The following is a 27,893-nucleotide window of genomic DNA, read 5'->3' as shown; positions in this document are numbered from 1 at the left end:
CCTCAAATACCTCAATTTAATGGAAAAAATTATGACTATTGGGCTATAACAATGAAGGATATGTTTTCTTCCCAATATATTTTGGATTTGGTGGAGAATGGGTTCCAAGAATGAGCAGATGCAGCAGCATACAATGCCTTGTCACAAGAAGAAAGGGATTTGTTAAGGGACAATAGGAAGAAGGATTCAAAATCCCTGTTCTACATCTTTCAAGTAGTTCATCGAAGTATTTTCCCAAGGATTGTAGCAGCAACAAATTCCAAGCAAGCATGGGACACCCTTCAGACAACCTGCCAAGGCATGGAAAAAGTGAAGATAACAAAGCTTCAAATGCTAAGCAGAGATTTTGAGATAGTTTGTATGAAAGAGTCTGAGAATGTAGACTCATTCTTTACACATGTAATTGGATTGGTTACTCAAATCAAGTCTCATGGTGAGACACTTGAGGAAAGGAGAATAGTTGAGAAATTTTTTAGAAGTCTGCTAGCAAGGTTTGATACCATTGTTGTGGCCATAGAAGAGACAAAGGATCTATCACAAGTTCTAGTGGATGAGCTTCATGCATCACTGATTTCTCATGAACATAGACTGAATAGAGCAGCAAGCTCCTCATTAGGGCTTGCCTTCAAGACACAAGCTTCATTTTTTCAAGGTAGAGGTAGAGGAAGAAGCCCACATAGAGGTGGAAGAGGCAACCCTTCAAGCTCAAGTGTAAGGGGAAGTATTCAAAATCCAAGTCAAGGCCGAAGCCAAAATCAAGCACAAGGTCAAATGTATGAAAAATTTCAAGTCCAATGTCATTATTGTAAGAAGTATGGTCATTATGCAAATGAATGTAGAAAGAAGCAACATGATATAGTTAACAAACCAAGTCTAAATTTCACAAAGGAAAATCAAAACCATGATAGCATGCTTTTAGCTTGTAATGTAGAACAAGAAAAATAATGTGAAGTATGGTCTCTAGATTTAGGGTGCATCAACCACGTGACAGGGAACATAGAAATATTTTCCAATTTAAATGAAATTCTGAAATATGAAGTGGCATTAGGGACTGATAGAAAAGCCTTTGTCATGGGAAAAGGAAGAGTCGATATTCTAACAAAGAAGGAGGAGAAGAAATACACCTCAAATGTTTACTTTGTCCCTGATTTGAAGCATAACCTCATAAGCATTGGACAACTCATGCAAAAGGGCTACAATGTTTTTTTCAAAAATGATGAGTGCACAATTTTGGATAAGTATCCAAGCAGACAGTCAATTGCAAAAGTTCATATGACAAGCAATAGAATGTTTCCCCTAAAGATAAAATCATATTTGAAGGAAGAAGGTGCACAATCAAAACTATCAATGAACTCACAAGAGGATGAAAGAAAATTTTTAGCTGTAACACAAGTGAACTATCAAGCAGAGGTCAAAGATGAAAATTGGTTATGGCATTTGAGATTTGGTTATCTCAACTATGGAGGTTTGAATTTGTTGCATAGGAAAGGCATGGTGAATGGATTTCCACTCATAAAAAAATTAAACAGCCTATGTGAAGGATGCATCTTGGGCAAACAACATAGAGAGACATTTCTAGCAGAAAAGTCAGTAAGGGAAAAGGGACCCTTTGAGATTGTTTATCCATATTTATGTGAACTAAGGCAAACACCATAAATTGGTGGCAGCTACTATTTATTGACCTTCATATATGACTACATAAGGAAGACATGGGTCTACTTCCTAAAACATAAAAGTGAAGTGTTTGAATGGTTTCGTCAATACAAAACTCTTGTTGAGAAGAAATGTGGACACCACATCAAAGTCTTGAAGATTGATAGAGGTGGCAAATACATCTCAAATGATTTTCTACATTTTTTTAGGGAGCATGGAATTCACAAGAAATTTACAAAAAGGTATACACCTCAACAAAATGGTGTTGTGAAAAGGAAAAATAGGACTATTATGGAAATGGCAATGAGTATGTTCAAGGCAAAGCATTTAACAAATGATTATTGTGTTGAAGTTGTTGCTTGTGCAGTATATATAATGAATAGGTGTCCAACCAAAAGTTTCAACAACGTGGTTCCTGAAGAGGAATGGAGTGGAAGAAGGCATGGTGTCACTCACATGAGAGTGCTTGAATGTGTGGCATATGCACATGTCCCAGATGAGTTGAGGAACAAGTTGGACAGTAAGGGGGAGAAATTCATATTTGTTTTATATAGTGATGAATCCAAGGCATACAAGCTCTACAATCCATCAATCAAGAAGGTCATAATCAACAGAGATGTGTAGTTCATAGAAGAGGAAGTGTGGGATGGAACTTTAGAGAATACAATCAATGTGAAAGCATGTCTACCACAGAGGACAAAGAGGAATTGACCACAGCAAGTAATTCCTCAATAGTGACTCCTTCTACTCCTATTCAAGCTCAACAAAGCATTCAATTGGTGACACCCTCAACAAATAATAGGACAACATCGCACAGTCAAGCAAGTGCTTCTCCAAGTACGTTGCAGTGACCCACAATGTCATATACTTTAAGAACAACACCAAGTGACATGTCAAGCCCATCTTTCACAAGCATAAGAAGACCAAAATTCATAAATTTAAATGAAATTTATCAGTAAGATGAAGTTGATAGTAGCATTGGTATGAATTCCTTATTTGCATGGTTTTGTCATGTAGATGACCCAAACCATTTTGAGGATGCAGTCAAAGAATTAAAATGGGTTGTGGCAATGGAGAAATAAATGGAATCAATAGAAAATAATGACACGTGAGAGTTAGTGGACCTTCCGCAAGGAAAAGAAGTCATTGGAGTGAAGTGGATCTATAAAACCAAGAGAAATTTTGAGGGGAAGATTGAAAGGCATAAAGTAAGGCTAGTTGTCAAAACATACAAGCAGTAGCATGGAAGATATTATGCGGAGTGTTAGGTCCCTATAATACTAGTGATTCGCCCATTACTATTTTCATTGTATCCCTTATTGTTATTGTTGTGCCCCTATTGTCCCCATATTGTTATTATTGTGCCCCATAGAATCCCACTATTGTTATTTTTGTGCCTTTATATTATTATTGTTAGGTTGGCTTGGTTATATTATGTCCCCTTAGACTCCTATATATAGAAAGGAGGTTTTGTCATTTGAATCATCCAAGAATTGTTCATTTGTGTAATGTAAAGGAGGTTTCCCCCTCGAATATACTGAATTCTAACGTGTTGATCTAACTTTTTATCTTTTTGTGAGTTGGTTTCCTAACATTTGGTTTCACTGCTCCAAATAGGTCATCGTGGAATTTTTGCTATAACTATTTTTCTGGGACGTTTCAGAAGCGAAGAAAAACCCATTTGAGACAAAATCGCGTTGAACCTTGGGTCCGAATTTCAGAGCTTGTCTCGCTATATTTTGTTAGGGTTTTTACAAGCTCCAAAATTTAATCTAAAATAGTTCATCGTGGGATTTTCGCTATAACTCTTTCACTACGAAGTTTCAGAAGCTAAAACAAAAACCCACTTGAGAAGAAATCGGTCGAAACCTCGACTCCAAATTTCAAATCTTGTCTTGCTAAATTTTCAAAGATATAGTCTGAGGAAGTTAGGGTTTCTGCAGACCCCCGAATTACATTCCAAACATGTCACTGTGGAAAAATCGTCATAACTATCTCTTTGAGCATTAGATGGAAATTTCATAAGAAGTTACAGAAAGAGGATGGACTGTAGTTTCTTGTATATATTTTTCAGATCGAAAGGTCAAAACAAGGACATGTGGCACTTCATACAAGTTCGCTCTTCCAAAAAGGTATATAATCAAGCCATCTTGGGAGATTGTGCACAAATATTTCTTAGAGAATCCAATTTCGATCAGACTGGTGCCATTGGAAAGAGGACATAGAGGGCTACAGCAGGTCGCGATTTTAGAACTAGAAGAGTTGAAATTATAGAAATACATCAGATTCAATATCAGGCTCCCACAAAGTGAAAAAAAAGGTGTGTAGTTTTTTTTTTCAATTTTTGCATAGGCTTGGTTTGAAAAATTAGTTTGAAGGAATTCAAAGGGCATAGTGAAGCATTATTATTGGTAACTGATGCCTCGAAGAAATGCAACATGATATATCAAAATTACAAGACCAAGTACAACAAATGGCACTCACACAAAAAGTAACAGAAGCTAAGATGGATGATTTAAAGAAAGACGTAGAAGCCAAGATGGATGGTTTAAAGAAAGGCTCGGAAGTTAATATGGATGGTTTAAAGAAAGGCGTAGAAGCTAAGATGAATGACGTGGAAGCTAAGATGGATGGTTTAAAGAAAGACGTAGAAGCTAAGCTAAATGGCGTGGAAGCTAAGATGGATGACGTGGAAGCTAAGATGGATGGCGTGGAAGCTAAGATGGATGGCGTGGAAACTAAGATGGATGATTTGAAGACAGACATGGAAGATTTGAAGACAGATTTGACAAAGTTTCTACAAGAAATGCTTACTAATGGCAAAAGGGTAGTAAAGGAAACTCATGATGAGAACAAAATAAATGTTAATCATGATTTCATAGACTCTAATGTTGGATCGAAGAACCACCATGTTCTAAAGATCGATATGGGGAAGTTTGATGGCAAGGATCTCGGAACATGGATACTATAGATGGAGCAATTTTTCGATCTCCATAATGTGCAAAACACACAAAAGGTACGCATTGCAACTTTATATTTGGAACCAAATCAGTTTGTATGGTATCGATGGCTTTTCTCTCGTAAACAAATTGTCACTTGGGCTATTTTTACGGATGAAATAATAGCACGTTATGAGGATACAAAAAGAAACACTTTTTTTAGCCAATTGATAAATCTCAAACAAAAGGGTTCAATGGTGGAGCACATTGAGGACTTCCAAAAGTTGAATATAAGGGTAAAAGATATTCCATAGGAGCATAGGATTGATATGTTCATAGGGACTTTAAAAGATAACATCCAACATGACATTCGCCTTTGGGAACTAGATTTATTGGAGAAGGCATTCAGGCTGGCAAGAAAAATGGAAAGCAAAATTATGGCAACAAGGAAGCCTACCACTCACAATCATAAAGATGGAATTTTTGTTTCTCCTAGCCATCCACAACCTACAAGGTTGACACCACAACAATTGGAAGAAAAAAGAATAAAAGGGCTTTGTTATAGTTGTGATAGCAAATACACTAAAGGTCATAAGTGTGCTAAGAAGAAATTATTTTACATAGATTGTGAAGAGGAGGAAGAAAAGGAACAAGAAACGTCAAAAGAAGAGGATATGCACCAAGAAAAAACCCAAGAAAAAGAAGAAATGAATCCAACCATATCTTGTAATGCATTGGCTGGAATTACCACTCCTCAAACTATCAAGATAGAAGGGCATATCAAGAAGAAAAAGGTAATAGTGTTGATTGATTTGGGAAGCACCCATAATTTTATTCGTTATAAGAAAGCCAAAGAATTGAATTCCTTCCTATATCCAGCACCAGAGTGTCAAGTGATGGTTGCAAGTGGAGGAACCATAAATTGCTCATGAAAGTGCCATAATATCATGCTATCCATGGGAGAATATGTATTGAATAGCCCAATGCTTTCCATTCCAATGGGTGGTGTTGATGTTGTACTAGGAGTCCAATGGCTACAATCCTTGGGTACAATAGGTTTTAATTTTCAAGAACTTTTCATGAACTTCTCTTCAGAAGGAATGGAAATTGAATTAAGGGGTATCGCAGGGAAATCATTAAAGATAATCAGCTCTAATGGAATGACAAAGCTTCTAAAGAAAGAACAACGAGTCATAATTGCACAATTATGTTCACTAGAGGTTCCCACATCGAAATCATCAATTTCTCCAGATCTCCAAAAAGTCTTGGAAAATCATTCCAAGGTATTTGAGACTCCCGAAGACCTCCCACCTATTCGTGATCATGATCATGCTATAAATTTGATTCTAGGAAGTGTTCCTCTAAACATCATGCCTTACAAATATCCCTATGTCCGAAAGAGTCAAATTGAACGTATGGTTGCAGAAATGCTAGAGGCTGGTGTAATTCAACCTAGTCAAAGTTCTTTCTCTGCTCTAGTAGTATTGGTTCACAAGAAGGATGGATCATGGTGCATGTGTCCAGATTATAGGGAGCACAACAAGCTCACTATTAAATATAAATTTCCCATTCCTGTCATTGATGAATTATTGGATGAATTGCATGGATCAATTTACTTCACCATCTTGGATCTTCGTTTAGGATATCAACAAATCAGAATGAAGACTGAAGACATTCCAAAAATAGCATTTAGAACTCATGAGGGTCTTTATGAATTTTTGGTCATGCATTTTGGCCTTACTAATGCACCTTCTACATTTCAAGGTTTGAGGAATTCCATTTTCAAACCCTTCCTTAGAAAATTTTTGTTAGTATTTTTTGATGATATACTAATCTACAGCAAGTTTTGGAAGGATCATGTCCAACATGTTGACATAGTGCTCAAACTATTGGAGGAGAAACAATTATATGAAAAAATGTCCAAATGTTTCTTTTGAGTACAAGAGGTGGAATATCTGGGTCATATTGTATCTCATGAAGGTGTTAAGGTAGACCCTATAAAAATTAAAACCATTAAGGAATGGAAAATCCCCACATCCATAAATCATCTACGAGGATTTCTCGGGTTAACAGGGTATTATCGCAAGTTTGTTAAGAATTATGGGAGAATAGCAGCACCTCTAACAACATTATTGAAGAAATATGCATTCTCATGGACTCCAGAAGAAACGAAGGCCTTTGAACATCTTAAAGAGGCAATGTGCCAAGCACCAGTCTTAGCTACACCGGACTTCACAAAAACCTTTATTGTGAAAAGTGATGCCTTAGGAAATGGAATTGGTGTTGTTTTAATGCAAGAACAAAGACCCATTGCTTTCAAAAGTCTTCCAATCAAAGGAAAGTATTTACACAAAGCTATTTATTAGAAGGAAATGTTGGCAATACTACATGCACTTAAGAAATGGCAACCCTACCTAATGGGAAGACACTTCAAGGTAAAAATAGATCATGATAGTCTTAAATACTTTTTGGAACAAAGATTATCTTCAGAAGAGCAGCAAAAATGGGTCACAAATATGTTGGACTATGACTTTGAAATCATCTACAAAAAATGGAAGCAAAATGTTGTGGCAGATGCACTCTCTAGAAAGGATGAGGATGTGGAAGCATTTCTTTGCACCATTTCTATTATCCAACCAGATTGGATAAACGAAGCAAGGGATGAATGGAAGAACAATGAGGAAGTGTGGGCACTCATTCAAAAGATACAACAATATCCCAATACATCTGATACATTTAGCTGGAAAAATTATTCATTATGGTACAAGGATTAGCTATACCTATGTAAGAATTCCCAACTCAAACAAAATATTCTTAGTGAATCGCACACCTCTCCCTTAGGAGGGCACTCAGTATTTATAAAAACCTACCACAAGGTTAAGAAGGATTTTTTTGGGATGGCATTAAATCGGATATTCAAAAGTTTGTTGCGGAATGTTTGGTTTGCCAACGAAATAAAGTTGAAACAATTAAGACCCCAGGACTATTACAACCGTTATCCATTCCAAGCCAACGTTGGGAGGAGGTTTCAATCGATTTTATCACAGGTTTACCCAAGTCCGAAGGAAAGAGTGTTATCATTGTGGTAGTTGATAGACTTACCAAGTATGCACACTTTTGTGCATTATCTCATCCATTTAAAGTGAGTACAGTTTCTACTGCATTTATGGAAACAATTCAAAAGCGACATGGAAACCCAAAGATTATTATAAGCGACAAAGATCCCATTTTCACTGGAAATTTTTGGACAAAATTATTTTCTTGTCTTGGGACTCAGTTAGCTCATAGCTCATCTTATCATCCTCAATCTGATGGGAAAACTAAGATAGTAAACAAATGTTTGGAAGGATATCTCTGTTGCTTTGTATCTTATAAACAAACACAATGGGTCAAATGGTTGCCTCTGGCTGAATGGTGGTATAACACTTCCTTCCATACTACAAAAAAATGACCACATTTATGGAACTTTATGGATATCATCCACCATCCATCACATCATATTTAAGAGAAAATTCTAAGGTTCAAGCAGTGGAAGATCACATCGTGCATCAGCAACAAGTTCTCCAACTCTTAAAGGATAATATTACCTTAGTGCACAATAGAATGAAACGGCAGACGGATCAACATCGCAGCGAAAGAAATTTTGATGTAGGTGATTAGGTATTCCTATGGCTACAACCATATAAACAAATTTCCCTTAAGCAAGCTAAGAAGGATAATAAATTATCACCAAAGTATTATGGTCTGTACAAGGTGTTGCAAAAGATAGGTACTATGGCATACAAATTGGAACTTCCTGCAGCTTCCTGAGTGCACCTAGTTTTCCATGTTTCATGCTTAAAGAAGGTTATAGGTGACAATATTCCAGTTCAAACAATATTGCTAGAACTTTATGAGGAAGGAAAAATCATATTGGAACCTGAAGCAGTCAAAAGAACAAGAACTCGGCAGCTACGAAATCGATCAATTTTAGAGTATCTCATCAAGTGGAAGAACTTACCCATTGAAGATTCCATATGGGAGGATGAGAATTTTATACAGAAGCACCCAAAACTACTCAAGCGTTGAGGACAACAGTTTTTTGAAGGAGAGGGGCATGTTAGGTCCCTGTAATACTAGTGATTCCCCCATTACTATTGGCATTGTATCCCTTATTGTTATTGTTGTGCCCCTATTGTTCCCATATTGTTATTATTGTGCCCCATAGAGTCCCACTATTGTTATTTTTGTGCCTTTATATTATTATTGTTAGGTCAGCTTGGTTATATTATGTCCCCTTAGACTCCTATATATAGAAAGGAGGTTTTGTCATTTGAATCATCCAAGAATTGTTCATTTGTGTAATGTAAAGGAGGTTTCCCCCTCGAAGAGGCTGAATTCTAAGGCGTTGATCTATCTTTTTATCTTTTTGTGAGTTGGTTTCCTAACACGGAGAAATTTGTGCTAGTCGTGAGGATGGAGATAATGCATAAAATGGTGTCAATTGTCATGCAATATAAATGGAAAGTGTATCAAATGGACATAAAGTCAATGCTCTTGAATGGAATACTGAAAGAGGAAGTATATGTTGCGCAACCACCTAGTTATGAAGTAGAAGGCCAAGAAGACAAGGTGTATAGGTTGAGGAAAGCTCTTTATGGGCTGAAGCAAGCACCATGTGCATGGTATAGGAGGATAGATGCTTACCTGTTAGAAAATGGATTTGATAAATGTGATGGTGAGACTACTCTCTACGTCAGATAGAGTGATGGTTAGCTTCTTATTATTGTCTTATATGTAGATGATTTGATTTTTACAGGTAGTGATGATTTCCTCATCATTGATTTCAAAGAAGTCATGAAAAGTGAATTTGAAATGATTGACTTGGGGTTGTTAAGGTATTTTTTGGGCATAGAAGTGAATCAAACAGAAAATGGTATTTTTATTTCCCAAGAAAAGTATGTAGCAGAAATTTTGGAAAGGTTTAATATGCAGAATAGAAAGCCCGCACCAACTCCAACTGTCATGGGGTTGAAGTTGAACAAAGAAGGTATTAGTAGCAATCTCAATCCAACATTATACAAAAGTATGGTGGGAATCTTAATGTATTTGACCGCCACTAGGCCTGATATAATGTATGTAGTAATCCTGGTGTCAAGGTTCATGGACACACCCTAGAAGACACATTGGCAAGCAGCCAAAAGGATTCTAGAGTATTTCAATGGGACAAAACAGTATGGTATTTTGTACACCGCAACAAATGATTTTAGGCTGATTGGTTACACTGAAAGTAGCTATGAAGGAAATGTTGATGATAGAAAGACCACATCAGGATATGTTTTTCATTTGGGTTCTGGAGTCATTTCATGGGCCTCCAAGAAGCATCAAATAGTGTCATTTTCAACAGCATAAGTTGAATATGTCGTCGCAACAGCAAAAGCTTGTCAAGTAGATTGGATGAGAAGAATGCAAAGGGATCTATGCCATGACCAAGAGGGAACAACAACTATTTTCTGTGACAACACTTCCGCAATTGTGCTATCAAAGAACTCTATTTTTCACAAGAGGAACAAGCACATTGATGCTAAATATCATTTTATTAGAGAGTTGATTAACAATGTTGAAATTGTGTTACAGGACTGCAAGTCACAGGAACAGGTTGTTGATATTTTCACAAAGCCAATGGCACATGAAAATTTTGTTTATCTCGGAGATTTTTTGGGAATTGTCAATGGTGGCAGTTGTGATTAAGGGGCAGTGTTGGAAAAATTAATCCCAACCACCGCGTTAAATACATTAACATCAACCATACTTTTCCAGTAGATTTTTTGCAGGTTTCAGATGTTGTTTGCAGGCTGAAGGACAGAAGTTCTAAGCAAGAGTACGAGTTCTCCATTCGGAAACACACATCAAGAATTTAAGAGAAAAAGGAAATTTAATGAAGTTTGGTAAACACGTATGGGAAAACATTCACTCCGCGACTATTACCCACAATCTGCAACACTTGCAAGTTCAGAAAATCATTTATTATATAAAATCGTCCATACTATGTCTTAATATTCTCCTCTATCATGTATTAATGAGTCAAAGATATATGTTTTGATAAATATGTATGAATATTTTTTTAACATAGTTGAGAGGGTTTAAGTCTAATAGGTGTAGAGGAGACAATCATGGAACAAATTTTGGTGGGTGTGTGAAAATAACAATTACTGGGTTTTACTGTCTGTTACTCTACAACACTTGTTAAAGTGTAAATCATCGTAAGAACTTTTATTTACTTGGTGAAGGAGACGCAACCTCCATGTGAATGTATTTCATGCATTGAGAATTATAAGCCAAATTTTTTATTGTGTTGCTCCATTTTACTCTAATTTAATCTGTTTTGTTATGCGTCAAATTTATGTGTTTTTTAAAGCTTTGTTTAGTTGCAATTTGTTCACCGTAACTGAAGATTTGAGATCCACAACTGATTTTTTAAGGGGAACTCCTCTCCTATACCACCTATAATTTATTTCATTTACCTGGAACTTGTAGAAATGTTTTGTCCTCCATACACCTCCAGTTGTGGACAACATTTTTCATCTTCTTTATTAGCATAATGGAAATTATTAGTTTCATGTTAGTTGGATCTCTTTCATATTCAATACAAATTATTTCATTATTGAATAGTTGACTTGTAGACAATGTAACTGAAGAAGATTTATCTACAAAGTATGAGTCTCTTTATCAGCTTGGAAAATATTTTTTCTCGTAATGAAAATATTTCAAACCTTGCCGACCACAAGCAAACGTAATGTATGCTTCAATTTGGGTCAATAAATTTAGCTACTATTATATGTTGACTACAAAGTCAAATTCTAGATCCCAAGGTTTAACATGGTAATATAATAGTGGATGAGGATCCTTGCTTTAGATTTTAGTGCATCCATCAAGGATGAGAAATTTTAAATTAATATCTTTATCTAATTATTTATATCCATTAATATTATTTTGTCCATTTCCACGCAGTTGAGGGATAGAAGTGATGGAAACAAATCCCACATAAGGTGGACAATATGTGTTAGAATGAGTCACATAGTCACTACACGGCCATGAAAGAGTATCAAATGTAGGTTTTAACCCCATACAGAAATTACCTGCATATGAATTCTAAAACACAGAAAATAAACAATGCGAGAGCATAACACATAAAACACATATACACAAAGATTTTCCCCTGGATCCCAAAACCAGGACTACCAGCTTGATTTTTCATTATTTCCTTTCAATATTACAATACATATTTACACATGTCGAAGCATCCAATACCATGGACCGAAAACCATCGCGTCCAAAACCATGGACCGAAAACCATTGTGTCCAAAACCATGTGCGAAAATCATGCACAAAACCATAGGTAGGTCCGCCCAACCTAATATAGGGTCCAAAAAAAAATTCTCGGGGCACTGCCCTATACCCCGTAGAGGGGGGCTACCCACCCCCCTGTGACCCCCCCGTTGTGCAATCGGCGCAACGAAGGGGGGGCTATGCCCCCCCTCTAACCCCCCTTTTCACTACGTAGGCTAGTCATGGAAAGAATAACACAACCCAACATTCTCCCACTTGTTGTTTTCTTTCCACGGGGGGCCACAAGAGAGCTTACTCATTTATACAGCCCTACAATGCCCATTGCTTCTCTACACCAAGAGAACTTCTCATAGCTAACATATTTTGTCAATGCATCTGCAGTATTCTTCAAAGTGTCCACCTTTACCAACAACACCTTTTTGTCTTCTATCATATCCCTCACAAAGTGATACTGAACATCAATGTGCTTCCTCTTTGAATGGTAAGTAGGGTTCTTTGCCAAGAAAATTGCGCTTTGGCTGTCATGGTCTATCCTTATAGCTCCCTATACTAACCCCATACTTGAACACAATACGTGCAACCAAACTGCTTCCTTGCTTGCATGAGTGGCTGCCATGTATTCTACCTCTGTAGTTGATAGTGCCACTACAGATTGTTTCTTACTCATCCAACTGACTGCAACTCCAAATAGGTTAAACACATACCCACTTGTAGATCTGCTCTAATACCAAATGTAGGTTTTAACCCCGTACAAAGATTACCTGCATACAAATTCTAAAACACAGAAAATAAACAATGCGAGAGCATAACACATAAAACAGATATACACAAATATTTTCCCTGGATCCCAAAACCGTGACTACCAGCTTGATTTTTCATTATATTCCTTTCAATGTTACAATACATATTTGTGCATGTTTAAGCATCCAATACCATGGACCGAAAACCATCGCATCCAAAACCATGTGTGAAAATCATGCACAAAACCATAAGTAGGTCCACCCAACCTAATATAGGGTCCAAAAAAGAATTTCTTGGGGCACTGCCCTGGACACCGTAGAGGGGGGCTACCCACCCCCCTCAAACCCCCCTATGACCCCCCCCACTACACAATTGGTGCAACGAAGGGGGGGCTTTGCCCCTCCTCTAACCCCCCGGTTCACTACATAGGCTAGTCGTGGAAAGAATAACACAATCCAACATCAAATTGTGAATATAAACTTGGATATCACAATTATTTAGGCGATGTAGTAGCTCTTATAGTAGAAGCCAAATTTTCTCCAAGAATTTCGAATCCAAGTCTTTGGTGACATAGTTACAGTTACCATCGTCATGATGTTGCATCTAAATGTTAAAAATGGGGGCTGAAACTTATAATCTGAAACTAGCAGCTCACAGGTGTGAACACTGCACTTGGAGACTTCCCAAGCAAAGAACACCCTCCTCAATTAATCATAAAATAATAAATATATAGGTTTACATCAATTTAGGGAGATTAGAACTGACCCCTAGAAAATAGGAACTAATCCTAATCTAGGACACTCGTACAACTCAGAAACAAACTCTATCCAATAATACAATATTCTCCATTATTTTCAACTCTCCCCCTTAATGAAGAAATGGTTCACCTGTACTCCTAACAACTCCCTAAGCATTTATAATTTAATCCTCCCAAGGGGATTGGTAAAAATATATCTTGCATTATCACAAGTATTACAATATCCAATAAAAATTTCTTTAGACTAAACCTTCTCTCTAACAAAGTGAAATTGAGTATCAATATGTTTTGTGTTTTTATGAAACACAGGGTCATTTTCCAGCTTGATTCATCTTTGGTTGTCACATATGACTACTGTAGCATATTTTTGTTCTTCTCCAGCATCATGGAAAAGTCTCCTCAACAAAATTTTCTCACACGTGGTTGCACACATTGCTTGATACTCTACTTTTGCAGAAGATAAGGAAACAATACTTTTGTTAGATGATCCAAAATACATAATTCATAGTTCACAAAGTTAGGATAGAATATTTATTTATTTAGAATGTTTAATTAAATATTGGAGACACTTAGAAATAGAATATTGTTGTAAAAGATATGACATCTAGAATAATGTCATATCTTAGGCTCCAATTTAGCCATAGAGTTCGTAGATTGGTTAGAATTTCATTTATTGTAAATGGACACTTGTTAATTTAATAAGTAGTCCATAACTAGAATAGGTTAGGAAATTAAGCATATATATAGCTCATTCTCCTTATTACAAGTGTGTTGGAGTGCGTGTGTAAACTCTTGCAAAATTATTATGTAATTTCTTTTCTTTATTAATAAAATTGTGTGTCTAAGGACATTTCTGCCATTATTGTGGTATCAAAGCACCAGTAATGCAACTGATGTGAAGGTGGATATTTCAGCTATCCAAGCTTTTGGAAAATCTTACCAAGTAATTAATTGGTATGCATTTTGTTCCATTTTTTAAAAGGAAAAGAAATTTGATATTATTATTGATTTTAGATTTTTAAATCAAAAAAACACTTTTTTATTATGAACAATTTTTTTTGTCATTATCGAAATTTCCCTTTTTCGCAAATGCTACACACAGCCTTCACTTCTTAATGCAGCCTTCAAGCACTGCTTCTTTCACTGTTTAATGCAGCATCTGACTGTATCTTGCTCCATATCCTGAATCTTGCCATTGCTCATACCTTACTCCTAGTGGAATATCTCGTGACTAGCCAAACCTTGCTCCTTGCAAAGGGTCTTGCCTTTGACTATGCCTTGTTCCCATCCTTGTTCTTGGGACTGATCATATCTAAGTACAGGAGGAACAAAAGTTCTGACAATACTTTTTGCAACACTTGGATTTGAACCTTCAACTCCAAATTTCATTTGAAAAAACCAAGGTCATTCAGTGACTTCGCTTCTAAATTTTGTGCCAACTAACACCTAGTTGTTACAAACATATTGCAATTCACTTGCAGATCTTGTACAGAGAGGCTAGAGCTACCACTTTGTGCAGCAATGTTTTGATATTTTTGTGCAACCATTGCTAATTGATTTACCTGGGGTGCTACCAAACCTGCGAGGGAGATCGAATAAAAAATCCAACGTGGATTTCTTGAAGCCATCTGCTGAAATCTGTTGTTACCATCGTTGAGATCTCAGGGAGATTGAACAAAAAAATCTATTGCGGATTTCTCGAAGCCATCTACTGAAAACTATCATTACCATCGTTGAGATCTCGAGGAAATCAAACAAAAAATCCAACTTGGATTTCTCGAAGCCAATGTTTCCATATCCAACCAACGAAGCCAAGCAGGTTGTGAAAGATCAATGCAACACTGGGGCTATGAGCTAGTGTGTCATACAAAATTTCCAGAACATTCAGTTTGCAGCCAACGTGAGGAAAATTTCCGGCCAGTGTGGAGCAGTAAGTTTCCATAAGCGACTTCAAATTTTTATTGGAGTTTTAAAGAAATTAAGAAAAGGGGTAAATATAATGGAGAAATAAGGTTTAATTTTTTATTTTTGTGGAAGTAATAAGTGACTTTTAAATTGATTAAAGATTTGTAATATTTGTAATTTGGAGAGAGAAGGATTTTTCTATTGTTTGTAATTTGTAATTTGGAGAGATAAGGAATTTTCTATTATTTGTAAAATAATATTTTTGGAGAAATAAGGTGTGAGGAGTTATTTGTAAATGTTTGGAGTAGTAAAATTTTGTATTTTTTTTGGAGTAATAAGGTGATTCTATCTGTAATTTTTTATTTGGAGAGATACGAGTGATATTGTAACTCAAAGTAATTTTTTACTTTGAGGGGGGGTCAGAGTTTTTTTTTTGAAGGAAAATTTGCAAGAGATTGTAAATGAGTCAAATTTTGAAAGATTTCATTGTAAAATTCTTAAGAGAAATTGACTAGAGCCAAGTGCAAAGCTCAGTCATTTTTCTCCTCCAACGACTATACGAGGGTCAAGGCCAAGTCTCGATAGATCGTTTTTGTGTGGCGTGTTTCGTGTGACGTGTTGCTCATCTTTTTCCTGTGCTTGATTCTTTTTGGTGCAAAAGCTTCAAAACTACAATGTCGAAGTTAATCAATCTGTTCTCTGATTCTGATAAGCTTGAAGGGGTAAAATCATAGACGACATGGAAACGTCTCATTGAAATCACTCTAATATATAATGAATTATGGCAACACATATGTGATGGGGACATTAATCCTAATAAACCCACAGATGTAACTTCACTTTCAAAATGGGAAGTTAAAAATGTCAAGGCACTAACTCTTATAAAGTCTTCAGTTAATGATGAGATGTATATTCATAACGAAAATGCCTCGGATGCATGGTCTACTTTGCATACTTTCAAATATCTATTTGATACACAACCTGAACGAAAAAAGGTTTATCTACAACTTAAGTTTCTTCAACAAAAACTAACTGAAGGAGTAGATGTCCTTGAGTATATCTCCAAGCTTAAAAATATTAAGCAAGAAACAGTAAAAGCTAGATTTCAAACAGTAGATGACAGTTTCATGACCACAATTGTAATTGCTAGATTGCCTTCTTCTTACACGCATTTTTTAGAAACTCTACAAGTGACTGAAAATTTAGATAAATTAAAGTGTGATGAGCTAAGTGAGATGTTGGCTCAACATGACAAAACTTTTGGGAAGAAGAAACAAGGGGAAGATGGCTTCTTCACAAAGGTCAACAAAAGTAAATCATCAACTAACAGTTCTAGAGACAGAGGAAGAGGACATTTCAATCAACATCCAGCAACACATAGTGGAAAAGGTCGTGGAAGAAGCCAAAGTAGAGGAAACTTTCAAGGAAGAGGAAACAGTCAAGGCAGAGGAAACTTTCTAAACAAAGGCAACTTTCAAGGCAGAGGAAGCAATCAAGGAAAAGGTCAAAGTCAAGGTAAAGGGCAAACATAAAGCAGAGGTCAAAGCAGAGGCAGAGGAAAATATCAAGGAAGAGGCAGAGACTTGAATCAAATTGTCTGCAGAAGATGTTACAGAGTAGGCCATTTTGTAGAAAATTGTAGAACTTCCATTGATAAAATTCCAAAGTCCATCAAAACACAACTCAATTTTCCACTGATCAACATAATGATGGTTCGGAATACGTCTTCACATCAAGTCAAAAATCAAAATCAGCAGCATTATTTTCCACTTTTCTTCAAAGTGATTATGAAGATGCATGGATTTTAGATACAAGAGCAACTCAACACATTACTTTTCGACAAGACTTCTTTTGGAATTTCCGACCATGCCACCTTAGTTCAATCTTTCTTGCTAATGAAACAAAACATACTCCTTATGGAAAAGGTGCCGTTAAAGTTTATCTTCCTGACATTGGAGAAAGATTGATTTCAAATGTATGGTACACAGCCACCTTTAAAAAGAATTTGTTGTCTTTAGTCTCAATCCAACAAGATGGACATCAGGTGGTTTTGGAGGATGGCCTAGTTAAAATTAATTCAATCAAATAGAACATGAAAATAGTGATGACAGGATATGGAGATGGAAAATTGTTAAGGATGAAAGGAACAGTTATTCCAAGGAATTTTGGTTTTGCAAGGGTAGCAAGCACAAACATTTCACCTATCAGAGTATGGCATGTGGGATATGGACATATAAACTTTGACAGTCTCTCTCAACTGCAAAAACAAGGAATGGTTAAGGGATTTCCTACCTTCAAGAAAGAAAATGCAAGATGTGAAGCTTGCATTTATGGAAAAAAAAATCGAGAGACTTTCCCGACAAGTTCATGGTGAGCAAACAGACATTTTCAATTAGTACACAGTGACATTTTTGGACCCTTGCAAGCTTCTCTAGGAGGTTGCAAATATTTCTTACTCTTTATTGATGATTTCAGCAAAATGACATGGGTTTACTTCTTGAAGCATAAGTCAGAGGCATTTGAAAAGTTTAAAACTTTTCATCAACTTGTCGAAAATGAAGTCAAAGAAAATATTGGCACTCTTGGAACTAACAATGGAGGAGAATTCACTTCAAATGAATTCCAAAGTTATTGCAGAGACAATGGGATCAAACAACATCTTACAAATGTCTACACTCCATAGCATAATGGAGAAGTAAAAAGAATGAATTGAACTTTGTTAAGAATGGCGAGATCTATGTTAACTTTTAAAAAGTTAAGTCCTATTTATTGGGCAGAAGCAATCCACATATATGTTTACTTAAGGAACAAGTCTTCCACTGCTTATTTGGATGGAATCACACCTTATGAATCATGGTTTGGTTCCACACCTACAATTAAACACCTTAGAGTTTTTGGTTCCGTGTGTTATTTCTTAGTTCCAAAAGAAAAATTAACTAAGCTTGACTCACGAAGTTCGAAATGCATAATGATTGGATATTCGGATGAGAAGAAAGGGTACATGCTTCTATCAAATGGGAATTTTATTGTCAGCAGAGATGTAAGCTTTGATGAAATTGAGAGTAAGAGTGCTGAATAAATATAACATCTTCTTCAAAAATTGGAAACAAAATGAGATAAAAGGAAGGAAACATTCAAAGTCAACCAAATTCACAAAATTGGTATGAACTTGATTTCCTTCCTTTGAAGATGATTCATCCAGTCCATCTACTTCACCAACATAGTCTGGGTCTTCTGGCAGTTCATCATAATCTCCTAGTAGTAGTAGTTTTTCTTACAGTGATTCTCCGCCCCCAGAATCTACTGTTGATCAACGTACCTATGTTTACATTTATCTTTTTTATAATGATGGTGACTTTCCAGAATCTCAAACAAGTGAACATCAATTGGAAAAAATGGGTTGTTCAACTTTTGAAAGATGTAAGGCCCGATGAGAAAAATAAAACAAGAACAAGGGGGTCAATCAGGAATGAGAGAAATTTTGCCTTGATCACGAATGATTTTACTAAACCCTCCATGCACAAAGAGGTAGTAAAATATAAAGAATGGAAACAAGTTATGGTTGAAGAATATAAGGCAGTTCAAGACAACAATACTTGGAAACTTGTTGATTGTCCTCAAAGTGTTAAACCCATCGGATGCAAATGGGTTTACAGAATTAAGTACAATAAAAATGGATAAATCAACAAGTACAAATCTAGACTTTTGGATAAGGGTTTTGCACAGAAGGAAGGCATTCATTATGAGGAAACTTTTGCTCCTACAGAAAAATGGAATACCATCCGCTTCACACTCGCATTAGCAGCACAAAAAGGGTGGAAAGTTCATCAGATGGATGTAAAGAGTTCTTTCCTCAATGGATATTTACAGGAATATGTATATATGACACAACCACCAGGGTTTGAAATTGAAGGGAAAGAACATGAAGTCTGCAAACTGATCAAGGCTTTATATGGGTTAAAACAAGCTCCACGAGCTTGGTATGCCAAAATGGACGAATACCTTCAGAAAGTTGGCTTTCAAGGAAGTGAATCTAATGATAGTTTGTATGTACGTCAATAGGGTAAAAATATAGTGTTTTTGTTATGTATGTAGATGATTTGATCATTACTAGAAACAATGATGATCATATTGTACAGGTGAAAAAGGAGTTACATGCAGGATTTAAGATGACATATGTGGGACTACTTCACTACTATCTTGGAGTTGAAGTATTCCAACGTCCACATCATATTTTCATTTCTCAAAGTAAGTATGCAGCAGAAGTTCTTCAGTGATTTGGAATGCAAGATTGCAAGTGTAACAGCCTTGGTGAAAATTCCATGTAAAAATATATAAATACCACGGATGATGGGACACGTATTCCAAGCTGGATGGTGGGTAGGACATCCTAGTGTGTGTTCATTTGCTTGTTTATGGCTAAGGAAATTAGCAACAGCAATGGCTAAAGCATTAAAGAGGAAAAAAGTTATTTTGGCACAATTATTTATGAAATAATGGAAATTAGGAGAAAAGGAAGGTGAAAGGTCACAGGTTGCGTGTGAAGAGGAAATTGAAGGAAAATAATGGAAAATGAAGAAAATAGAGGCCTCATTAATAAAAAGGCTTCTAAGGATCATTGGGCAAGCTTCTTCCTTTCAGAGTGAAGCTTTTGTCATTTTAGCTTTGGAGCTCTCTCATTATTCTTTCTCTCTCTCATACTCTTGGACACTTAGAGTTTTCTTGGAGCACTTTGACATTGGAGCGAGAAAGGCAAAGAAGGCAAGAGGAAGAAAAGATCAAGTAGGGAAAAGTAGGATCAAGCAGATAGAACAGGATTCATTGTAGTTATCAACTTGCATGTGTATTTTCCTTGCTAGATTTGGCATGCATGGGATTGCATGTGTTTCTTTTCTACCATGGCATGGGTTTTTCCAGGTGTGACCGCATTTTCAGCCTAGCCTTGCCATTTTTTGATAGCTTTGATGAGATGGGTTCTCTCATGCGTTTTGTGGGGGATGGCCAAATTGGATTCGAAGATAAGTGGGGTGGATCTCCGAATTGAAAAACACATGATGGTAGTGGTCCTTGAACTAGACTAAGGATGCACGAAGCCACTGGCCTAGTAACCCCTAAACCAGATTGTGGGTTGCGCTAAAGCTAAATTGTGTGCCTCAGTGAGCCTAGGAATTCTTTCCATTGAATGGAGAGATATATGGTAAAGCCAAGAGGTGGATTTTCTCTCCGTTGGGCCTAGTGATTCCACGATGGAATGCACAATAAATCCTAGAGCGTATATCTCGATGTAGGGCATAATGATCCCTAGATCAAACTACAGATGCACAGTAAAGCCTAAGAGGCTAGGAGGCACTCAAATTCCTCAAGGTGTAGGCGGAGAACTTTGGTGGCATCCACATTGATTGGTGGTTTTGATGTGTTCTATGAGTAACACATTTATGCTTGGAATATGGCACAGGGGCGATTGGCTAAAGACAAACTTGGCTTAGCCAATCTATGGTTGGATGGAACGTGGTAGTCCCATCACCGGTTGGTTCATTGCATTTATTAATGAGAAATTCATTCCCTTGATTTTCATGTTCAAATGTACTAAAATATATATGGATTTTGATGGCTGATATGTCCATTGTATTTTTGTTCCTATTATCTTGGTTATATGTACATTTTATGGTAGCAACTATGTTTGGCTCTTAGCATGTTTTTACTTGTGTTTGAATGGATATTGTATTTATGACCCAATAAGTGATAAGGAAGCAAAAGACATGAGGAAACAATGGTTCATGGAGATTCTTAGATAAATATGAGATCCTGACACTTAATTGTGTTGTTTACACCTGTAGGTTACATGTTGATTATATGTTTGACGAAATGATTTTCATGGCTAGTAGGGGTTTGGTTATGATTAGGTTCATTTTATTTATTTTGTATCTTTTTTACCTTGTATCCTTACCAATTCTAAATTATCATTCCATTTTGGGTAGTGTCCCGGGCTCTGGGCTGAAAAAGGTGGCTCAATTCCCGGAATGCTAGCATTAGTGCTGAGACAAACGCGCCTGTGCAGTGTCTGAGAAGTGTTATAAATCACATGGGCAGTGTCTGGGAAGCATTATAAAGCACATGGGTAGTGTCTGGGAAGTGTTAGTCCTTAAACTAACTCTCTTGTGTAGTGTTTAGGGAGCGTTACCCTACCCTAAGTCTCTCAAACAATAGTGGGATCCAGGGATAGGAAGTCTGAGTGGTTGACTTGTCCTCTGAAGGTTATGTGGATGATGTTGGATGACTCTATGTGATGTTCCATAGATTCCATTTCCTTAAATTCACCAAGGAGGTTGAATCTTATCATAGTGGCTCTCGTTGCATGTTTACCCCAGTTGGTCGATTGCTTGGGTAGATGTGGGAGGAGGGTGTTACAGAGTGGTATTAGAGCATAGTTCAACTCTTGGACTGAATGGGTTAAATGTGTGTTGGTCATGCATGCATGTCAGTTGCATGTGTGTCTCTTACACATATATACTTGTTGCATTTGCTTGATGATGGATTAGGGTTGTAGTATGGTTAACATCGAGAATGTGATATTGATTTCAAGAAGTATATTTGAAATGTGTATGTGACTGACTGTTTATGGATTGTCTATCACTCACATGGTTATTTCATGATACCTGCTTACATACTTGCATGTTAGGTTACATTTTTGAATATTTTTATTACATGCATTAGTTTTGTAGGTTGATTACAATAACTGATCGATTATGTTCGACTACATGCGGTTATGTGTATTGATAGTTGGTTTGGCATTGCTTATGCATATTATTGGTTGTGTTATCACTTAGGTTGTTCCCTAAGCTCCTCAAAGGGAATACGGTCGAGGTAACCACTAACCCATCTTTTAGCTGCAGGTACTAGCCTACCTGCAACCAGAGAGGGCTCTCTCTTTATGATTTAACTTTGTTTTTTGTTATGTTAGGCTAGATATGAAGTGCAGGGTTTTGTTCTAAATTTGGTTGGATGATGATTTCAGGCAGATCTGGGATGCAGTCTCAGAACAGTCTAAGCTATTGGGAAATGGAGTCAATGGTGGTGTACTGCTGAAAGTGTTTCATGGAAAAATGTAATGCTACAGAGCCAGACAGGCATCTATGGAACAATCCTTGAAATCTGAGATATGATGGCATGAAATCAGGGGATGAAAGGCAGTCAAGGATCTTTCACTATGCTGATAGAGGGAAAGTGTGAGAATATTATCTAGGAGCAATTAAGAATTCCTAAATAGCATTCATAATGAGAGAATTAGTGCAAACATGAGCAATTAAGAATTCATATTCATGACCAATTTCGAAGAAAACATAATTAGAAACAGGGATTGAGCAGAGGGTGTATTTAAACAAGTCCTGAGCTGTTCTTCTTCTCTGTTTCTAAGATTATGAAACATATATGTGAAATTTGTAAACAAAGAAAAGACAAAACATGGTTTAGGAAAACTTATTGTTCCGTTAAACGACACAGGAATTCTGTAGCATAACACAGTTGATTACTTTCACATCCAGACAGTGCAGAGACCATGAACTTCACCGGCCATTTTATTATATCTTCTGAGAATTTACAGTGCAGTGTCTTATAGAGAAAATCACCAACAACCAACCCCAAATATGTTCTGTGGGGAGGTATATATACAAAAATTCAGTTACAAAATATCTAGTTGATGAGTTAATAACTCATAACTTATTTACCAACTCTTGAGGAATAGTAGATGAAAGAGTAAATGATGCAGTAGATATTTAGGGTATTAGTTATCAGTTCTATCAGAGAATTTATACTTTTGGGATCAACTGAGTCGGCTGAGGCTGTGCTTTTAATTTGCGTTTTTTGGGCCTGTTGCCCTGGTGCTTTGCTGAGCCACTGCTTTGTTATCCTGCTTTCGGTATGCATACTTGGCCTTTTTATAAAATTGTCGTAGTCATATCTTGACTCCCTCTGCCTGGTGTCTTTTCTTTAGTTCTCTGTTTCCAGCATTGCCTCTTGCAAATTTTTGGGTTTTGTAGGTAGCCGAGCAATAGGAAGCTCTCCTTTTTGAGTAATTTCCTTAGCGATGCGCAATTAGCGCTAAGCTCTAATCGCACATCGAAAACTACCTCTGTTTCTTGATTCATGCATTCTTTGACGCGATTCTCGCCCTTTGCGCTTTTTCTGTGATGACATCAGCATGACGTCATCGGCGGGTCCCAGGTACGGCAGGGTGACGTGGCAGTGACGTCAGCGGAGGACAGGTGGCGGATGACATGGAATTATGGCAGGGTGAGGACGCCCGAGGATGAGGTGGCAATGACACGGGGCGACAATGGGTCGACGCAAGAGTGACGTAAGAGGCGACATGGCGCTGACATCGGGGGTGAAGAGACAGAAGGCGGTTTGTGGTTTTATCGGACCGCCTTCTGTACGGGGGCAGTATTTGTCAGAGGGGCTCCGAAACAATCGCGTGGAGACACGCATCTTTTGTACGGCGGAGAAACCGCTAGGCTATCGGAAGCTAACAGTCGGACGTCGGGGCGGCTCCAAAATCGGTGAGAGCCGTCGGATGGGGAGGGCCCGATCCGACAGTGAACGGAACTATGAGCTACGGGTGCGATAATGTACGGGGGCCCGTTATATTATATTGATTTATTTATGCGGCGGGGGGTTCAAACCTTTGGAAAGCAGATTATAAGTATTATATGCGCTGGAGATGAGTTTAATGTTTAATAAACATTTAAACACCAAACTTTAAATATGAACGTGAAGGGTGTAGCAACACATTTTAATGAGCGGAGAGGTGCGCAGCGGTTGTTAGTTTAACTAGAGGTTAAACTAACTCCAGGTTAAGACGCGAAAGGGTTCATAATAGTCCCAGATGGACTACTATTTCCCAGGACTGTATTATATGGCTATAGTGCCATGGGGTGGGAATATTTATTATATTTTTTTGGAATTTTATATAGCTTTTTGTAGCAATAGGGATAGGAACATAGGTTAGGGAGCTATATAAATAGAATTAGAAGTTAATATGAGCTTGTGAAGTGAAAGTGTAGGGGCATAAAGCTAAGTTTATGAAATGAAACTTAGGCATAGTACTGAATGGAATATGGAGAAATGATTTTTACACAAGAAATGTGGCTTCGTTTCATTGAAGAAAGTCAAAGCTTGACTTAGTATTTTACAAAAATGAAGTGATAACAGGACTGGTTGGGCAGATCCAGGGATGTTAGTGAGTGATTTATGGGGGAATAGAAGGGGAATTAGACATTCTTCCAAAGTTCTGCCATCAAAGCAACTGCTTTGCCACTTCTGTCATTGATGAGAGGAGCTCTGATTGACAATACATGAGGTGATCAAAACCTTGCTTATGCAACCTTAACTACTTACCCTGCCTAATAGCCTAATACACGTAACATTTTTTCATCCTTTTGAATGGGTGCACTTAGACTTGCAGACCCTGATTATCTTCTTTTCTTTTGACTGCCCTCATTTCTAAATGTACCCTTATCTCTTCCAAGGGCCCAGATTAAGCAGTTGGGCTCCTTCATTTCTCTACCTAGCTACTCATCTGCCAAGCTTAAGCTGTTTGGACAGGCACTTTTTCTCTATTCTACAATAGCAATTTAAACATGGCATGGTCCAGTTTGCACTGTTGGGCCACCCATCAAGTGTGAAAACAACAATACTTGCACATTGTGGACTTGCAAATAAGGTAGTAGTGGCATTTTGACTAGCCACTTTCCTAGTCTTTCTTTGGGGTTAATTTCTATTATTTTTTCTGGCCAATTCATTTTCTTGCCTTTTGATCATTCTTTTAAGGCATATCCTCTTTACATTTTTTAATTTTCTCTGTCTCTTTTGAAATATGGAACCTTTGCAGCATGAAAAGATGAACATATTTGGCACTTCCCAGTCAATCATGAAAAATGACACCTATTGGTATAGGAACCTAATAGTGGCTCCACTTGGGGATGGCTTTCCCTTGTGGAAAGTCAAGAACAGCAGGTCAGATGGCCTTCTGCATAACATTCGCTCTTCTCTAAAACTTTCCTGTTGCAGGTTGCTTTATTTGCATATATGACAGCACACTTGTGGAGCTTAGGGCCTTCTCTTCGGGCTTCAACTGAAGCAAGTTACTATCCAAACTAAACTGAAATCCTACCTACTTATCCTAATCAGCTTTCTGACTGCTGGTTAGGTAAAATGAAATAGCCAGTGCAACCACTTAAGCATTATATACATCAGTGACCTTTGCTGCCTGTATTTGATGGTGTTTAAAACTTAGATCTTACAATCAAATCTGGCTTTGTTAAACTTTGAGAAGATAAGGAAACTCCTGATCTCCTTTGCTGAATCTAGAAACTAGACAAAAGGATCTTGCAAAATATATACACTACTCCTGAGCTGAATCAAACAACTGTGCAAATGTTCTAGATAGCTTTCATGCCATGAAACTGAAATATCATCCTTGTCTTCACCACCCTTCATGCTTTCAACTGTTGTTTGTGATGATATTTTAACTCACTCTAGGGCCTGTCTGCTGCAACCATTATCATCTTGATTAGGACCTTCATGGTCTATTAATGGAGAAGAATTCTGATTTCTTTCCTCATTCAACCTGTCAGCTGTTGGATCATAGAGAGTTTGGAGGGACTGCTGTAACTTATTACATACAGGTTCAAATGGAACTTGACAGATTCCTACCAGCTGTTCTTCTTTTTCTTTGAATAATTCAGATGATTCAAAACAAAAGGGCAAAGAACCAACTTGGATTTTTTGATCATATGTTGCTGCTTCCAGGCCTTTTTCTGCAACCTGATGTTCAATGGGATTCTGGGACTGAAAATTTAGATATGACAAATTTTGAACAAAGATTTGATTGCTTTCCATATGGTCAATACCAAGGCTTGCTGATATTTGATTTTTAGTAGCATGATAGTTATCTCTGATAAACTGAAATGACTCAAAACAAAATGGCAAAGTTCCTTCACTTATTTCAAAATTTTCTGCACTTTCCTCCTCATTCTTATTGCTGAAGTGAACAAGTTGATTAGCACTTTGAAGCTGTTCAACCTGAATCTCTTTGTTTTTGCCCAAATTATCTTCTGATTCATCTGCAAGGTTAATTTGGATCTAAAAAACAAAATCATCATCATATTGATCATATTTGGGCACATTATTAAAAGAAGCCATATTATCGAATGCACATAGTAGACTAGGGGATTGCTCCTCCACACATTGTTCTGTGAATCTGTTTTCCGATCTATGGTTGGTTGAATTGGTAAAAATATGTTGAAAGATGTCAACCATTTCTTCTTGTGGAGCAAAAGTGTCATGGTGATCTAAACATTCAACTTTCATTGTGACCTTCTGCTTTAATTCCTCTGATTTCTTTATCAAGGTATCCAGTTCTTCCTCTTTTTCTGCTTTCAGCTTCCTCTCCTTAACTTTCAAATTAACCTCTACATCTACTGCCATGTTCTGCATCTGTTGCATAGTGGAGGGGTTTCTCTCTCTCAGATGAAATTCTATCTTTGAATCAAATTCTCTTGGATAATGCAGTAGAGCCAAATCAGGGGGAGGTTTTATATTCAATGGTATTGAATGATAGATTTGATTGAATCTATTTGAAAATTGTTGTGCTGTCTCATCTGGATGTCTTTTTAACTGATTATATTCTTCTATGATCATGAGGAGATTAACTTTGATTATCCATCTATCAAGGAAGAGTTTGAGAAATTTCTCAAGATTTGAGATGCTTGTGTGAGGCAGAGTTTTGAACCAACTCCTGGCTTTGCCTTGCAAAGAAAGAGCGAAAAGCCTAATACTAACATCCTCAACATCCACTTCAAATAAGTTAAGATAATCTTCAAAAACTTGGACATGCTTTTGGGCAGTGACACCATTCTCTCCATCAAATCTAGGGAGATACTTGGGATGATTGCTAGGTAGATTATTGAGTGCAGGAGGCAAAATGAGGGGTTTGTATCTATCAGGAACTTTATGAGGCAGTGGAATATGTTCAAGGATTGGATGATTTATCTGAATTTTTTGGTTCTCCTTAATTGAAAAATGATCTTCAGGATTAGAAGACTATTGTTCGAATGTATAAGGAAATTTTTTGTCTACATTTTTGGAAAGAAGATAATAAAAATTTAATCTAAAATCATTTTTATAATACAATATACATTGAAAAATTTTGTCAATGAGAAAGAACACAATGTCTTGGATAACAATCCAAACCAAAAGACTGATCTTTCTATATAGTTCTTTCAGGTCCATTTCTCTGTTAGCCTCTCTCATAAAACAATAATAAATCCAGAAAGTAAATAAATAAATTAAATATTCCAAGTTAGGAATTTGTGCCTAACTCTTAGGTTGTTCCTCTAAGATAGGAGTTAGTTTAGGTAACTCCTATATTGGTGTGTGTCTGGTGAGAAATTATCTCAACCAAAGGAGAAATTATCTCAACCAAAAGTGTCTAAGATAGCACGTACTATCTTGAGAACACTGTCTCTCATCTATTTATTTGTAACACTATATTCAATTATTATAAATTGAAT

Source organism: Pinus tabuliformis, chromosome Q (assembly GCF_031772625.1).
Source record: "Pinus tabuliformis cultivar Carrire ecotype Pingquan chromosome Q, CPIR1, whole genome shotgun sequence".
Lineage (NCBI taxonomy): Eukaryota > Viridiplantae > Streptophyta > Pinopsida > Pinales > Pinaceae > Pinus > Pinus tabuliformis.
This window is presented reverse-complemented; position numbering follows the sequence as displayed.